Source organism: Halichoerus grypus, chromosome 11 (genome assembly GCF_964656455.1).
Source record: "Halichoerus grypus chromosome 11, mHalGry1.hap1.1, whole genome shotgun sequence".
Classification (NCBI taxonomy): Eukaryota; Metazoa; Chordata; class Mammalia; order Carnivora; family Phocidae; genus Halichoerus; species Halichoerus grypus.
Genome location: NC_135722.1, coordinates 101,635,194 through 101,652,956, shown reverse-complemented (window position 1 = coordinate 101,652,956; position 17,763 = coordinate 101,635,194). Strand labels below are relative to the sequence as shown.

The 17,763-nt window shown below is 51.8% G+C and overlaps 1 protein-coding gene across 3 annotated transcripts in view; it reads right to left on the bottom strand.

Moving 5' to 3' along the window:
* The window catches only part of DRD2 (dopamine receptor D2), a 59,514-nt gene extending 53,314 nt beyond the window's left edge, over positions 1-6,200 (bottom strand). For 2 of the 3 annotated variants that reach the window (XM_036088213.2, XM_036088212.2), the window contains exon 1: positions 5,994-6,200. The gene's annotated coding sequence lies outside the window, so the exon portion shown is untranslated. The remainder of the gene's footprint in view (positions 1-5,993) is intronic. The other variant, XM_036088211.2, reaches the window with a different exon arrangement.
* Between the last annotated feature and the right edge of the window lie 11,563 nt (positions 6,201-17,763).

The window sequence follows — 17,763 nt, the reverse complement described above, 5'->3', positions numbered from 1 at the left end:
GAATTCCAAGATAGCAGGCAGCAGATAAAAGTTTGTTTGTTTTGTACCCGAAGAAACGGATGCGCAGGTTAAGTGCCCTGCCCAGGGACCGAGACCTTTACTGCCTCTGTCCAGCAGAAAAGCACCGAGCAGCTAGTCCTTACGACAGCACTCATGAGTTACTCCCGCATCCGTGCAAGATCCCAGGCCATCCCCCTCCTCCCTGCTCGCCCCAAAATCAAGAAGCTTAGTCCTGGAGATGTGACAAGTTTTCATCCCATGGCGGTGAGAAAGCAACACCAAAGACCACCAGGTAGGCAGAAGTCTGAGTTGCCTCCTTTGCAACAGATCAGTTCACCACGAAGAGATGGGGAAGCCAGCCCTTCCGTGAGTCCACACCTTCTCCTGCCCTCCCTTGATGGAGCGAGAAGACTCAGGTGACTCTGCCTCCTTCTGCTCCTGCCCCCTCTCCTCTGTTCCCCTTGCTTGCTGAGGTTCATTCCCAGTGCACTGTACCCGAAGGAGTACGACCCAGGCACAGAACAACTTCTTTTTTTTAAGATTTTATTTATTTATTTGATATATAGAGAGAGCACAAGCAGGGGGCGCTGCAAGCAGAGGGAGAGGGAGAAGCAGGCTCCCTGCCGAGCAGGGAGCTCGACGCGGGGCTCGATCCCAAGACCCCAGGATCATAACCCAAGCTGAAGGCAGATGCCCAACCAACTGAGCCACCCAGGCACCCCACAGAACAACTTCTTAGATGGTCCTCAACTTTAAGAATCCCAAGAAGTTATTCCACTCATTCTTCTCCCTCTGCCATTTCCTCCTTTTCTGGTCTCATGTGTAAAGCTCGCTGTCACTTCAGTTTATCAAAGAAAGTGCCTTGTTAGCCCTATTCTCCTCCCTTTCTTATTCTTCTATTACATAGGTCAGAGAGGGCGATTGCTTTAGCATCGGACAGTCTGGCTTTGAGTCTCCACCCTGCATACTGGCCCTGTGACCTTGTGCAGGTCACTTACCTCTCCAAACCCACACTTCCTCCTCTGGGAAAAGAGGGATAACAACAGTGTCCATTTCATTGCATTGTTGCAAGATTGAAAGTCGATGATATAAAAAACACACGTCAAGCGCTTAGCACAGTACCCTGCACACAGCAAGTGCACAATAAATGTTAGCTGTTAGGATGATTAGGCCAGCAGTGGAGGGACTGGTGAGCGGGACCACTTGTCGAAAGCAGCCCTTCTAAGGAAGCTTGAGAGTAAGCCACTTCCCAGACCAAGGGTTCCCGGGAATTGCTAGTGATGTTGCTGCCTGGGGTAACAGGAAGGAGAGAAGGCAATTATACAGCGTGTAACGAAAATAATTTCATTTCTAATGCCTTTCCCCTGCTGAGCCACTTAGAATCCAAACAATGACAACAAGGCGGGGGTGGAAATGAGCAGGGCAGGCACGTTCTGAAGGAGCCCAGTGACGGATGGATGGGCTCCAGGACTCACTTTGGCTCACAGACGTCTGCAGGGGAGTGTCCTCGGGGCCGTGGCACCTGTCCTCGGGGCCATGGCTCGCTCTGTGCCGAGCCGAAGCACCCTGGAATGCCCGGCTGCCCAAACTGGGGATGGGCCTATTGATGGGCCCCTGGGGGCTGAGTCTGCTTGACTTCACTTCTCATCCTCTGTCTGGGAGCAGGCTGACATCACTCAGAGTGCTCCAGGGAGAGCCAAGTGTCCTCCCTCCTTCCCCTACCCATCACTGTAGACAGCCAAGAATTCCCCTGTCTCCTCTTGGAAACCGTGAATATCCCTGCAGGTGCCATCAGATTATAGCAAATTGCCCAAACTGCACCAAGCTGATGTCTTATACATATGTGTTTAACATCCGCCTTTTCCGGGGGCCCCCAAAGAGATGACTTCTTCTCAGCTCCAATCTCCATGCACTGCCCCCCACACTCTCAGATGCCCCCCCATGGCCTCCAGGTCCCTGAGTCTGGGGCACTGCTGCAACACAGCCTCTTCCACCCAGGGGAAGGGGGGTCCCCGGGCCCCAGTGCTGTCATCTCTGGCTCCCTCTGTACACTGGAGCCAGTGGGAGGCTCTGCTCCTCCACAGAGAAGCGTTCCCATGTCTCCTAGGGAGAGAGGAGGCTGCCCCCCCCCAGGGGACATCCCAGCTGCCAAGGGTGTTGATTTAACCCATTTACCAGGTTGAAGTGAAAAGCACAAGAAGAGGGGAAATGTACAGTCCAGAGGGCAAGTTTCTCTCTTTTCTCTGGACCCAAACTAGAACAAACCAAGTGGCTGAATCTTGTAGTTTTACTCCTCCACCCACATGGACTGACACTATAATCAAGCTATTTTCCACACCTATGCATTTAAGTAATACGATTCTATTGTTTAAAAAAATAAGAAATCAATCTTCAATTACAATGGTGATAGGGACAGTTGAGAGGCAGGGGAGTATTAATGTTAGATTCTAACATTATTAGAGTAATTTAAAAGGTTGGAGAGAATATCAGCCGACCACCCAGAACTGGTAAATAAGCAACTTGCACACCCTGGGTGGCTCCATTTAGTATCCTGGAGAGCTGGAGAGCTTATGCATAATCCCAAAGCCAAATCTTGGAGGCATCTCAGGGCCATAAGAGGCCCTACTGGGGGCGAGGGAGGGGAAATATGGTGCTGGGTTCAACTGAGAGAGGCCAAAGACAGTTAAAGGTACCTATCGAGGAGCTGACCAAGCTGTGCCCTTTAGGTTGCCTGTGGCTTCCAAGCATTTCCTAGATGCAGGATGCTCTCCTGCTAAGCAGATCTCCTAGCAGGATGGAGAAGCTTTGGTTGCCAAGACTAGTCCCAGTGGCTTGGGACTAGAAAGCTTACGCCATGCCTTTTGGGGAGCACTTTGGTAACAAGAGAGAGAGCACCATATTTCTGGACTAAGAGAAAAGCTGCCCTGTTTAGGGGTGAGGAGCATCCAGAATGACCTCTGGAGCCCAAATAATCTAAGGATTTAATGTCTTGGTAATGATGTCCCGGGGGAAATGGGACTGACTAGGCAGCCATGCTAAGTTCTTCTCAAGACCTCAAATCTTAGGTTACTTGTGATCCATGATACACAACCTGACTCTGGGAGATTTGGTTTGGGGCTCTGACATTATAAAACCTCAATGTTGATTCTCCTCTCCTTTCCGAGTGGCTGAAACACCTTCACTGCTGGAGAATCATAGGTATTGAGCCACAAGGGAGGGAGAAATGGGGGTTGGCAGATCAGAAAACATGAGTCACTGGAAGGGACAGGGTTGGCTCGAGGAAGTCTCATTATCCTCCCCCACCACCACCACCACCAAACTCCTCACAAACTCTGTGCTATTTTCACAGGCATGCTTCTTCCTCAACACCAAAATACAACTTCCATTTGTAGGGACGATGAAGACAGCTCTCTCCAGGCCAAGTCCACACGTCTTTCCCCTTGCACATGTTTACCCAGAGAACAGTGACCTCAGACCAGTCTGGTTTCAGCACGTTGATCTCAGGTGAATACGAGGCCACGTTTTTTATGAGACCCTGAGCTCCCTTTGTTTCCCCTGGTAGGAACAGAGGGTTTCTCTCAAGTTCAAATTCTCCTACATCACTGCATGTTCTAGATAGAGAGAATCCAACCTTGTGGGTAAAGGTAGAAAACTGACTAGCCCACAAGCATTGTTACTGGCCTTAGTCACCCCTACAAGCTTGCTAGCGTATGGAACACAAGAACCAAATCAATACAGTCAATATATCACCGCCAGCAGAGCACGAATAGCTACCAGCCTTGGGGAACATGACGTGCTACTAAGCTGAACTAATCACTCCTTGGCATTTCAAGAGCAGTTGGGTTAGCAGACCACAGCACATACATAATGAAAGACAATAATTCCCCCAGAAGGGGAGGGTAAGAGGTTGGCCCCCAGAGGAGGGCAGTTACTATTTACACAGGTCAACCTAAAGCCATATTGGTGATTCTTAGCAGCCAAAAATCTGTTTTAGAAATAAGAAAACACCAGGAGGATATTGGGGGAGAGGAGATAGGGCTGCATACTTTATTTCCGCAAAGGGATTGAATCCGGGGGTCGACCCTCCATCAACAGTCCCACATCTGAAAAACTTAACATGATAAACAGCAAGAGGCAAAAGAGTTGATTATAAAGACCTGAATCACGCTCCTTCTAGTCAAAGAAGTATGAACTTTTATGAGAGATGATTTCTTAACCTGCGTACATATGAATCACCCAGAAATATTGTTAAAACATACATTCCTGGGTCTCAGCTTGAGATTCTCGTTCAGCAGTCCTTCAGGGAAGAACAAAAAAATATCCATTTTTAACCAGCTTCCCAGGTGATTCAGAGGCAGGGAGTTCATTAAAACAGAAAACAGTGGTTAAAGAAATGCTGCCCTGGACCTATATAAGAAATCAGAATCTCCCATTTCCCTAGCACCTTTCATCCCCAGGCTGTGCAGAGAAGGTAGAAGGAACTCAGAATGTTTTTCAAGAGACCAAGGCTGGGGTTACCATGGCCCTCCCTCAGATCTAGGTCTAACCCTCTCTGATGTCTTCCCTGTCAGATGTCCAATTTCAGAGACAGCATCAAATCCCCTCCCCCACCCCCCGGTCCCTATTGGATATGCCAGGAATCTTGAACACGAAGCAAAGAAGTCAAAGGCAGGGACCCAGCAAACCAGCCCACTAGTTCTCTTGCAACTGGTCACATTCACCAAGGCCTCCCTCTGCCCTCCCTCATCAAACAGCAGCAACAGGGGGAAACATGAGAAGAATGAATTCCCTTTCAAGTGGTCCTAATGCTGCAGGATGAATCAGGGATAGGCTGAATATTTGCATCCCAAGGGAAGAATCACTGATCACCTAGCTCCTGGGAAGGAGCCAGGATTAGCCTGAAAGGTTAACATCCTAGTCAAAATCCAGAAATGATAGGATCTGCAGAAGGAACTGGAGAGGGATCCTCAAAGTGCCTTGCACCTCCCCAACCTCAGGAGCCCCCAGCACAAAAAGTAGTGGGGTGCCAGGTGGGGCAGGGTTACTTGCTCAGATAGCTTCCCTGTGGCTGAGAACAAGGGCCTGTCCCTACGGAGATGCAGTGCTGTGACTTGTGTCCATGGCGAAGCCTGTTGTGTAGACGCACACGCACTCTCTTACCTCTGTTCTTCAAGAGGAACCACACACAGGCCGCCTATGCAGACGATGGGGACGCGCTCCGTCTGGCTCTTAGGGCTGTCTCTTGTCTCCGCACACGACCCTATCGAGGTTCTTGGTCCACTCCAGAGTCGAACAGTCACCCTCTGCTACTGCCCCAACCGTCACCCCATTCCCAGGTCGAGATGGGTCCGAAACCCCAGCCTCCCTCCTCTACAGGATCTCAAACGGAGAGATGGCGGAGGAGAACGTAAATTCAGAACCAAGGACAGCGGCACATCAGGGAATGGGAGACTAGAGGCAGAATCGGCCTCTCCCGCATCCTTGGCTTCTGAAACTGGAAAGTCTCAGGTCGCGCAAATGCAGACTTGCCAAGAACAACCCTTTCTCCCTCCGAGGCGATCGGAGACTCTGGACGCGCGCCCTGGGGTCCCGGACTTGGGTGCCGGGCAGAAAGTGCCCTCCGGAGATCGTCGGGAACCGGTCGCCCTGCGAAGCCTCGGCTCGGCAGGGCTGGCTCTCGGCGCTCCGCGGGGAGGCTGCCCCGGCACCGCCCGTCCATGCCCGGAGCGAGGAATCCGGCCCCGGCAGCGCGAGGGATGCCGAGAGGGAGGGAGAGGGGATGACAGCGCTGTGTTCCTGTCGCCCCAGGGCAAGTGGCCCGACGGAGAGTCCGTGGAGAGCCTGACCGCAAGCGGGTCAGTCCCAGGCAGACGGCACCAGAGTGGCCGGATAAACTTCTGGTCCCAGTCGCGCCGCCCTCCGAGCTCCCTCCTCCTCTCCCTGCGACCTGCCTGGGTCCCGGCCGCCTGTCGCTCCATCCTGCGCGCGCTTACCTTCAAGCCATAGGGCGCCCGGGGGCAGAGACGGCGCCGGCTGCTCGAGGCTTCCGGCTCCCGCCGCATCCACGCGCGGCCGCCCCTCTGGCAGCCGTCCGGGCCGCCGCTCTCCTCAGCGGGTCCCTGACTCCCGGCCCCGCCGCGCGGTTCAGAGCCCCGGCGGGCAGGCGCTTGGCCGGCTCCGGCCCGCGGGGAGCAGTGGACCGGCCGCGGCGGGGCGGGGCGGGGCCGGGCGCGGGGCGGGCGTGCAGCGCAGGGACAAGGCGCGGAGGCGGCGCGGTGCGCGCGGGAGGCGGCCGGTTCCGGCACTGAGGCTGGACAGCTTCGCCGCGCCGGAGCAGCCCGGCGCGGGAGCGAGGGGGCGGGGCCGCTTGGCCACGGGGCGCCCCGGGGCCCCGCCCCTGGGACAGGCCCCGCCCCGCCACACTGTGCGCGCGGGGTGGGGCGGGGGGTGCGGGCTCCGTGCGCCTGGGTCTGCGGGGAGCAGCGGGCGGGCAGGGGATGGAGTGAGCCCCGGCTTTGATGCAGATGGGAGCCTAGGCGGGAACGGAGCGGTCGACTGCCCATTGCGCTCGCCCCATACCCCCAGAGTGAGACCCTGCATATTCAGGGCTGCGGGTGACCAAGCATCCTCATCATCTGACAGACAAGTCAGAGGATAATGGTTGGGGGAGGCGCCGCCCATCCAGGGAGCCGTGTAAGGAGGAGCGGTCAGGGTCCGGTCAGGGTCCGTTTACAGACCTCTGGTCTTGGAACCCCTGGGGTCAGTTCTGTTGCTTGACTCTTTCAGGGGAAAGACTGCTTGGAGTTGACCTGAAGTGGAAATTCAAAAGGGGACCACCGGGGTTCCAGCTCTCCCTTGACTACAAAGGGAGGTGGAGTCTTCAGCAATCAGTTTTTGACTGTCCTCCAGTTTGCCAAGCTCTGTCTCAGATTCCAGGTTCACAGAGAGGAATAAAACCAGGTCCGTGCTCTCATGCAGTGGAGACCTCCAGGAAACATAGCACAGCACCACAGCACCCGTGGTTTAACCAGGTGCCAGGGGGCACAAGCAAGGGAGACCTCATGGGGACTGGCATTGAAGAAGCAATACCCATTCCCAGGGGGGAGAAGGCAGCCGCATTCCAGGCAGAGGGAACAGCATGGATAGAGAATGGACTGTGCATAGCAGGGAGTCAGTCCATCCCCGCTGGAGGCAAGCCACTCTGAGCCACCAAGATTAAGTTTATATTTCTTCCAGTGACCCACACAATCACAGAAGGGCCCGAGCATTCCTCTAACCCCCCACCCTCATCGCTCTAGAAGGGCGAACTGAGGCCCAGTGAATTGGAATGCCCTTCCAGATTCCACAGAGATCCAGAGCTGGGCCAGTCTCCCATCTGCGAGGTGCACACCAGCATTTTTCCCAAATACAGCCATCTCTGGAGGCAACTGGGGAAGGGGAGAAGCTGTAAGTGGGCACCTAGTGCCTCTTCCCCTGCTCCCTGCCTTTGGCACTATCTTGTGGATCTGGCCTGGCTCCCATCCATGCAGGCTTGATAGGGAGAAATTCTAGCAATCGGGAATCCCAACATTTTGCTCTGTTTGCTTTTAAAGCAATGAAACATTGCAGATATCCTTGAAATCTCAGTGTTTCCCCTCGGCTACTCCTAGGCCATTATTTTCCAGGTTTAATCCACTTAAGGAAGGATGTAGTGCCTTCTAGCTCAGCACCTCTCTATCCATCCAGGGACAGCCACCCAGTAGACAGCCACCCCTCTCCTGACTAGTCAGAGGACCTGGATTGGTGTCCTGCCTCTGTCACATAGCAGTCGTGTGACCTTGGCTAACAAGTAGCTTACTATCTCTGAGTCTCACTTTCTCCATCTTTACGTTGGGGCTAAGAAGACCATTCTCTTTGGACAGCGTTGCAGATGATAGATGAGGAAGTGTTAGACAAACTGTAATCTGGGCACACTCTGGCTGGTCTGGGGTGGTGGTGGGGGGGATAGCCTTGCTCCCTCAGGAGGCAGAAGGGGAGCCACATGACCTCCACAGGGTGCACCAACCCAAGGGCACCGTAGCTCCCCTGCTCCTGCTTTTACCCCAGTCTTGCATGGCTGAGTGGATTTCACGCTGGCTGTGAGTGAGACGGATGGATCTTTTAGTTTTCAATTAGCAAACGCCTCGCTCTTTAAACAAGCGGCACAGCAAACAGATGCGCTGAGTGATTGATGACAGAGAGCATCTGCGGCCAAGCAGCAGGCGGCTTCCAGTAGGCTCCCGCTTCCCAGGCTGCCAGGGCCCTCTGGAGGTCATTCGCCGCCTCCCCTGCCTCCAGGCAGAACTGTAACCAGTCCAAGTAGGCCAGGCAGGGGCAGGGTGGCCCTTTTCTGTATAGCTTTCCTGGAAAAGGGGACACGCAAGCCTTTTTGACGTTCTCATATATATGTTCCCGAACCTCGGTCAGGAAGTTCTTCCTGATGTGCTACCTAAATGCTTTATTTGTACCTTTTTATTGCTGAAAGTGCTAAGCCAGTGGTTACTAATGGGTGTTAGGGGTAGAAGATGGGGTGAGACGGGGTGGTTTTGCTGGTCCACGGTAATGAGGAAACAAAGGACCGAGCCAACAGAGAATGAGGAAGATCTAGAACTTTCCCCTGTGTTCTAAGAGCTACCTCCGAGGTAGAGAATGAGGCCTGGCTGGAGCTTGGAAGGAGAGTCCCTTGCTGGCCTCTGTCAAACTCTGATGTGCCCACAGACTGGCACAGCAGCCCCCCTTCTGAGAAGTTTTCCACAGAAAGCAAGGGAAATGTCATCATGGGGGAGGGGGGAGTCAGAAGCAGAACAGAACTGGAGTCACATGGGACTTTGTTCATGTCCAAACTCCTGTATCTTGGGAAAGCTCTGAATATCTCTGAGCCTCAGTTTGCTCAGCTGTAAAATGGGGATAGAGATCCATATTGCAGTGTTAGCATGAAGATTAAGCAGAAATGACAACCAATACATCCTGGTGCTCGATCCATGTTGCCCATTTTCCCCTCTTACAGAAAACTTGAGCTAGAGAAGTACTGAAAGAAATGCAGACACTCTCTATGTGGTGTTCCAATTCTAGATTTCCTAACCTAGTTCGCAGATGAAAACTGAACCCCTGTTTTCTTTCTTTCTTTTTTTTTTTTCAAACTCTGGTAATTTCTTCTTCTCTCCTTCTCCCCTCTTTTGTCATTTAATTTTTAACCCATTTGCACATAACTCTGAGAACAATAAGGAGGCAGTCCTTCTGGGTCAGAGGAGGTATTGGGCAAAAAGAAAATAAACACACCCTTTTTATACTGTATTATTTCTCTCCAAGTGCCGAAAGTGTCAGAGAGGGGCAGGAGTGTTGGTCACCCATGCTGCTGAGAGAGCTACAGTCCCGCATCTGAGTGACCCAGTGAGGGAGGTTAGGGTGCCTGAGGAAGGGGTGGGGAGGAGACGATCCTCTGAAAAGGACAGAGGTTCAGGGTACTGTCTCTGACCAAGGCAGGAGAGCAGAGGGAGTTACCTGAGAGTGTTGACCTCTGCCTATGTATTCACCCTTAGAGGATGATGTCCCCACTCGAAGACTATACTGGGTTTGTCCACATCCATGTGAAATGGACATTTGTAGATATTCTTCGCATCCTCCTATTTTGGAACAGTAAAGAATACAGGTGTGGCTCACTTTAAGAAAGTCTATAATTCTTCAGAATTACAAAACAGATAAATTAAAGTGTAAATACCCATATTATAAACTTATTTAATTGCCTGACAGGAAGAGGTCATAAAAACAGACACATATTTGCACACCCATATTCATAGTAGCATTATTCACAGGAGTCAAAAGGTAGAAGCAACCCAAGTGTCCATTGAACGGTGAGTGGATAACCAAAGGTGACCTGTACGTACCATGGAATAACCTGGCTGCAAAGTGCAGGTTTTCAGCACTTGGAGAGAAATCATAAAGTATCAAAACGGTATGTTTATTTCTTTTTGCCCCACACCTCCTCTGGCCCAGAAGGACTGCCACCTGATCATTCTCAGACACATGGCAAAAGGAGTAAGCACAATCCTGTCAGTGCAACAAGATGCATGAAACCTGAGGACATAATGCTAAGTAAAATGGTCTGGTCACAAAAGGACAAATACTGTATGATTCCACTTATGTAAGGTACCTAAAGAAGTCAGAGTGGACTGGAGGTTGCCAGGGGCTGGAGGGAAAGGTGAATAGGGAGTTTGTATTTAAAAGGTACAGAATTATGGGGTGCCTGGGTGGCTCAGATGGTTAAGCATCTGCCTTCGGCTCAGATCATGAGTCGGGCTCCCTGCTCAGCGGGGAGCCTGCTTCTCCCTCTCCCTCTGCCTGCAGCTCCCCTTGCTTGTGCTCTCTCTCTCTCTGTCAAATAAAAAAAAAAAAGGTACTGAGTTTCAGATTGGGGAGATGAAAAAGTTCTGTGGGTGGATGGTGGTGGACGGGTGCACAACAGCGTGAATGTACGTCATGCCACGGAACTACATGCTTAATAATGGTTAAGATGGTAAGTCACATGGTGTGTATTTTACTGCAATAAAAAATATAGAAACCTTGTGTTTCAGTGGTTACTGCAGCTGCTCTATGTGTGGAAGCAAACAAAACATCTCGGAAATGACCAGGTAGATAGGTGGGAAAGTGATTGAACTTAGAAAACAATCCATCTACGTAGAACTTCTGAAGTTGTATTTGGGGAAACACAATTGGTACAGCCTTGGATTCCATCTGCCTTTTCTGTAGCTATTAAAGCGCTTTCTCATCAGTGGTCTCATTTACCTCCTAGTAGCTTTGTGATGTCAAGAAGACCACTAATTTCAGAGAGCCCTGAGAAGGTTCTTAAGCTCCCCACCTTCCAGAAGACGGGAGCAGACGATAGAATTCGGTTGATACTTTTCCACTAGTTTGCAAATGCAAGGACCATTCCACTGCTCAGGTTTTGAATGGAGTGGTGCAGCTCAGGGAAAGCTCTCAATAGTGAAGAAAAGCTCAATCCAGGTTTTCTGCATTGAGGGTGAGCCAATCAGGAGCCGAGGTATTTTTGGTCTCTAAGCCAACCAGGCAGCATTTGGGATTCTCATCTTCACAAGCTGCTCCCCTGCATGTGTTTGCTGTGGCTGAGGACCGAACCCGGCTGCTCATGCCCTCCCAGCCTCTGAGACAGTCAGGGTATCGGGCAGGGAGAACACAGACGGAAGAAACAAATAATTCGGGCTGTTTAAGCAGAAAAGGAATTCAGCAAAAATATGGTAATAGCTCACAGAATCACAGGGGAGATTAAAGAACCAGGCTTGTAAAACAGACAGGAACAAAAGAGTTAGATGCTATTAGGTCTTCAGCTGAAATCGAGCCCACGCCGCAGTCCACTGAGAGCTCAGTTATCGCAGGTAAAACACAGCGCACCAGATGGCCGGGCCACGGGGGCTGGCAGCACACACTGGCATCCCCCTAGCGCTCTGTTACGCTGCTTCTGGAAACTGAAAGTTGTGGCTACCAGTGCAGCCTCTAGAAAAGATGCTCCCCTCTCCCTGCCTCTCTGAGTCACAGGCTCTTGAGTCTAAATCTGGGGCATCTGCCTGTCATCAAGCCAACCAAGAACCACACGGTGCGGGATCCTCTAGCTTAGCAAAGGACAAAGGCTTGTGGAACCAAGCAGCAATCATCCCTACATCCCAGATCCAAAGGAAGAAAGAAACCAGAGTCCTGTGTCCATCCCACTTTCCAAATGCCACCCAGATCTGTCCACTCTCCACCAACGCTGCCACCACTCCAATCCAGGTCACCATCATCCTCTCAGGCAGATTATGACCAAAGCCTTCTCCTGGCTTCCCACCTCCAGCCCATTTTCCACATTGCACAAAGGTGTTGTTTCTAACACATAGATCTGATCGTGTCGCCCCTGCTTAAACCACCCCCGCCAGTCTTTCTGTTGTCTTTGAGATGAATTCTAATCCTGTTAAAGTGGATTTGAAGTCTGCCATATCTTTCCCTTGCCTCTGTCCCAGCCTTGTCTCTGCTAGCATCTCCCCTGAAGTATATGATCAATGAATGAATACGAGTTTGGGAAAGAGTCACGGAGATGATCTGCTCCAGAGTTTCCTGAATGTCAGTCGTTAAACTGGATGCCACAGAAAGACCTGGGAAACAAAGAGAAAAAAACACAGATTTGATATACTAGGTCAGAATTTAGGGGGCAGGGGTTAGGGGTCTGTATTTCTAAAACACCAACCAGTGGTTCTGAGCACCAGCCAAGTGGGGAAGCACTAATTTAATCCATACCCCTCCTTTTACGTACGTGGGAGCCAAGACCCAGAGAGGTTACACACTAAGGATATAGAAAGCCAGTTTGTTGTTGTAATGAAACAAGACTTGGAGCAAAGTTAACCTGACACATTTAGTGTTATATATATCATTATTGTGCCACATGGTAATTAGGCATAAATAGTGGGTAAGGTATTCAGAGGGAGGACTATTATTACAGTTATAGAAACCAAGTGTTTGGGGTCCACCTGGGAGGAAGAGAAAGGGGCTATTGGGAAAGATGGGGTGCTTCTGTGAGGTCTCATAGAGGGTCCCCAGGTCTGTCACCTGGGATCTAACAGATCTGATGGTAGGTGGGTCTGCCCACAGATTTGGGGAGCCCAGGGGGGTTGCTGAGAAGTGACTCAAGACAAGCCTCTAAAGACTAGAGAAAGACGAAACAGCACCTGGCCCCTTCCTCCAGTGAGAGAAGCATCATGGGAAGAGGGAGGAGAAACAATTATAGACCTGGGGTCCGTCTGCTGCAGGAACACACTGAGGGATGGATTTAAAGAAATGCCTTTTTCAGGCAGAAACATCTTCCTCACACATTGGAATTGCCCGTTGTGTTCTAGATACACACACGTTCCCTGTTTGTGTCCAGGGCCGTGCCCACATCTGAAATGCCCAATCCACAGACCTGCCCTGCCCACTCACTGGTCTTTCCAGGCCCTGTTCAACGACCTGTGCTCTGGTCTGGCTTCTCTCTGTCTCTTTCTCTGCCTCTGTCTCTGTCTCCCTCCTGCTAACTCCTCCCTCACTTGGCCCCTCCAGGCCCCTCAGTGGTAATGGAGTCCCATTATCACTAGTCCTGAGAGGCTCATTATCCTTTCTGGTTTCTCTATACCCCAGGCCCACTTTCCTAACAGTCTTCTTTACTAAACTCTTCTCAAATTACCCCATTTGAGTGTGTTATCCGTCTCCTGCCGAGACTCAGACTGGTAGAGCACCCGAAGTAAAAACCCAGGCTTGAGGGCAGGGAACCCAGTCATAGTCAGGAATGAGAACCAAGGGCAGAGCCCCATGGGACCAAATAACGCTGCAGGTGTCGGAAAGCTCAGTAGAAGAAAAAACAGTTCAAACTAATCCAAGTGGATAGCAGCTTCAAGACAGTCGAAGAATTTGGCTCTATTTTTGACTGTCTACCATCCAATCCTGCTCCCCCGTTGAGAGACTCTCCCATGGGATTACCGGCCATGGGTCTCACCCATAGGCTACAAGAGCGGTCTCTCCTCCTCCCACCCCCCCCCTAGGCAGGACATGAACATGTGACCTAGGTTCAGCCAATTGGATGCTCTCATCTCCACTTTGACCCTGGAGCCCTGACTCTACAGTGAAAGATCTCTAGGAGTCCTTTGTGGGGGGGCTGGTGTGCCCCGCAGTGGCTGTTTGGTTTCCTTAGACAGACAGCTCCTGCTAAAGGACCCCGTATCTCCTTCATCATCACAGTTGCCTTGGTGGCTGCCCATCTTCTAAGTTGAGGTCTTTGTTCTTCGAGAGCCCACCATTCTCCTCTACTCAATTTCCTAACCTGCTTAATAAGCTTGCCAGGATCTGTTTTTGTTGACCACACCAAGGACCCTGACACGTGACTGGCCTAGACCTCCCTAAAAGGTCTCAGACTGGATGCCCTGAGCTGAGGTGAGGTTGGCCTCAAGGGGGGTCTTCAGGTTCCCACACCAGCCCACAATAATCCGCAGCCCAAGGTATTGTACCTTCTGGCTCGTGCCAGGGGACTCCTCCCAGCTTCCTTTCTTTGGCTGCATTAACCTCCCAAGCCAAGTGTGAAATCCAAGGCAGGAGGAACCCTTGGAGTCTACCACTGACTCTTTCCCAATCACCTCACCTCCACCCCTGAGGCATCCCCTCTATGGCTTCTCCAGATCCATGGCTCACCACCAAACTCCCCCAAGATGCTCATCACCCTCAGGACTCTTGGCATCCAGGCCACTCTAACACCCCCCCACACACACTACCTTCCTTTTTGGTGTGGACAGTCCTCCTCTCCCCTCAGATCAACACAGAATAGTTGGTATTTTGCAACTTTAAAAAACTGGAAGAAAACCAAACACAGACCAAATGGAAAATAATGAAAAGGCCAAGCAAGACACATCCTGTTTGTCGAGCACACAGGCTTCAACCCAGGGTTATTGAAGGCTCACCTCGGGTCACCTTGGCCGGTATAGGCTTGGATATGTCTCCAGGGTCGCCCTGGCCCTGGGCTCCCAGTGGCTTCCAGGATTGGCTCCCTTGCCTCTCTTTTCCATGGGGCCTCTCCAAACCTGACCGGGCTGCCCTTCAACACACCCGTCACTCTTGTCACTGGAGACCCTTGCCGCTAGACTCTGAGATTCCTCAGCTATTCCCTGGGATCCAGGCTACTCTGTCATTGTCTTTCTCCACCAGGGAGTTTTCCAAGACTGATAAACCCAGCCTTGCCCCCGATCCAAGTCTAAACGTGCCAGTCAGCATTTGGGAAAGAAGGAAGCAAACACCTCCTGGGGACCCACCCTGAACCACCTGCGTGGTTTGCACATTGGCATTCCACTTCGTCCTCAGGACACTCAGATCTCCCAGATGGCGAAACGGGCTCTGGAAGTGCCAGAAGAGAGAGAACCAGGATCCACAGCGGGTTCCTTCAAACCGCAGGCCCAGAACTTGGTCAAGCATGTCCTCACCAAGCGTCTACACCAGGGATGGCAAAGAGGCTTCACCTCATGTACCAGTTCGGATCGACTCTGTGGCTGCCTGGAGCGCATAGTGAGGAGGATGAAGCCACACCTGAGCTCAGTGGGAGAGAGTATCACAATAAGTTAGAGATGTGGGGAGAACTGGAGAGAGTGACAGGCAGCACAGGTACCACGGAGCTGCTGCCCTTGATCCAAGCCATTTCTGTGGCACGTGTCTTTGTAGCCAGAACCTCGTGGAGGAGCATGCCTCTTCTCGGGGATTCAGGTCTCAGCTCTGCTCCTGACTGGCCCTGTGACCTTAGGCAAGTCACTGCACCTCGTTGAGCCCCAGTTGCGCCGTCAGTAAAATCTAGCTGAGCATGATGCTTACTTACCTCCAAGGTGTCAGGAAGTATGAGTTGGCATAATGTGTGTAACGTGCCTGGTACAGCGCCTTCCACACAGTAAGCACCAGACAAATAGGACTGGTCGTGGAAGTTGCTACTCTTGTTGGCCATCATGCTCTCAAGCAGCAGCGCCCACCCGGGTGCACGCACCAGCTCCCTGTTTCTACGACCTGCCAAGGTAAAAAGTGCCCAGTTTGCTCCAAGTCTTAGAAAACTCCCAGCTGGCCCACACTCTCCTTCAAGTGCCATTGGATCTGTGGCAGTCAGCGCTGGGTCTGTGTTTACCCTGAAGTCCCATTCCTTTCCAGTCCACTGTCAGACATCTCAAATCCTCCCCTGGGGCTCCCCCACCTTGTTGCTGTGATTACATGTCCTGATTGTTTCATTAAGTTCCTTTTTGTAGAGAGGCTGGTAAATGCCTGGTAGAACATGGGAGCTAATTATCATCTTAATTGGAGAGGATGACCTGCTAAATAAAAATGTGTGATTTAATTAATTATCAAGGTGTGCCCTATAAAGGTTAATAAGAAATCAAAACCCATAGCCAAAGGTTTTGAAGTTTCTGGGCAGAGAATTCCCAAGCTTTGGAAGCAATAGGGATCAGCCCCTGTGGCCTAGCAAGCTACAGACCCTTCTCCTCGCTTGCACCAAAGATTAGATCCATTGCCCTTTCTAATAGGGGAGAAGGTGGCTCATGGATCCAGTAGTGGGTTGCTGTTTGTTTGGGGGTTTCTTAACATTTACTCATTTAATTAAGCATTTCTTAAGGGCCTTGTGCTTTTATAATGAGTTAGGGCTGCCCATCCTCCAGGGATATCTATTGTTTTTCCCACAAGCTGAGAGTCCTAGGAACAAATTCTCCTGGCTTTGGATGCCCTCTTTCCAGAAACACGTGGCACCTGCTGTCCCCAGCAGGCCAGCCATGCCTCACATCCACGCTATCTTTGCCTCACACAGGTCTCCCCTGTCCCCTATCTTGGGCTTCCTCTGTGGCAAAGTGATCCCCGTGGTTTGCTGTAGAACCCACGTCGGTAAACAAACTTTCCTGTTCCCTTGGACCTGCCGTCTAAATGGCTTTTTTTTTTTTCCAGCTTGATGGAAATTTGGCTCTTTCCCCAAATGCTGCTTTCCCTGGAGTCTTCTCCATCAAGAATTGCTATTTCGGGGGCGCCTGGGTGGCTCAGTCGGTTAAGTGTCTGCCTTCAGCTCAGGTCATGATCCCAGGGTCCTGGGATTGAGCCCCGCATCAGGCTCCCTGCTCAGCGGGAAGCCTGCTTCTCCCTCTCCCACTCCCCCTGCTTGTGTTCCCTCTCGCTGTGTCTCTCTCTGTCAAATAAATAAATAAAATCTTTAAAAAAAAAAAAAAAGAATTGCTATTTCTTCCACAACCCAGAAATGTCTCTGTCGGGAGGTGGGGATGGCATTCTCCGTGCTCCCTGACACTGCCTGTCCTCCGGGAGCCCGTGTCCCTACCCTGCCATCCCCCTGTCTTCTCCAGGACCCGGCGACGTCCTGCCTCGCAGCCCCCTCGGTCCCCAGTTCTGCGGTGACGCTGGGTACTCTCATCATCTGCCTCCCAGGGCTCGGATGGCTCAGCTGCAATTGGTGTCGGTCACCTCCTCTCAACCTCAGCCCTCACGGTCACGGCCAGGGTCTGGTCAGCAGCTTGCACAGCTCCCCCGCAAGCATCCGCTCGGACTTGGCCTTCTCATCTCTGTATCTGTTCCTCAGCTGCAGTGCCCCTTCCCAGCCTCAGCCCTGTCGGCACACTCACCCTGTCAACCTCCACTCTCCTGTCCCCCTTCTCCGTCTAGCCTGGACTCCACGGTTTCTCATCTGAACTGCTCTATTGCCAGGATTTTATTCTCTTGCCATCCCTGGTCCTCAGGTTACCCACTTATCCCTTATTTCCATACTCTCCGAGGCATGCACAGCTCTCTGTGACGGGCTCACAATTCTTTCTGGCGCCCTCTCTGCCATGGGGCACTGTGGGCGGAGTATTCGTACCCTGCCCATCGATGGTGAGACCGATTGCCGCGCGACTATGGGCAGAAGGGATAATGTGCCTGCTCTGAGCCAAGGCGTTACGAGATCGTGCGTGTTTCCTCCCTCTTCAGCCTCTGTCAGCAGCATGAGAAGGACATGCTTTGGCCAGCTCACGGGCCCGAGGAGGCTGGGAGGCACGTGGAGCAGACCCAAATATGCAGAGCTACAGCATGGTGCAGAGCAAACCCGCAGACACCTGAGTGAGTCAAATAAATGTTTATTCTCACCGCAAGCCACTGAGATTGGGGTTGTTCATTATACACCATGATTGCAGCAATACTGGGCTGAACCAATCCCCTGTATCTTAATCCGCTTCCTTC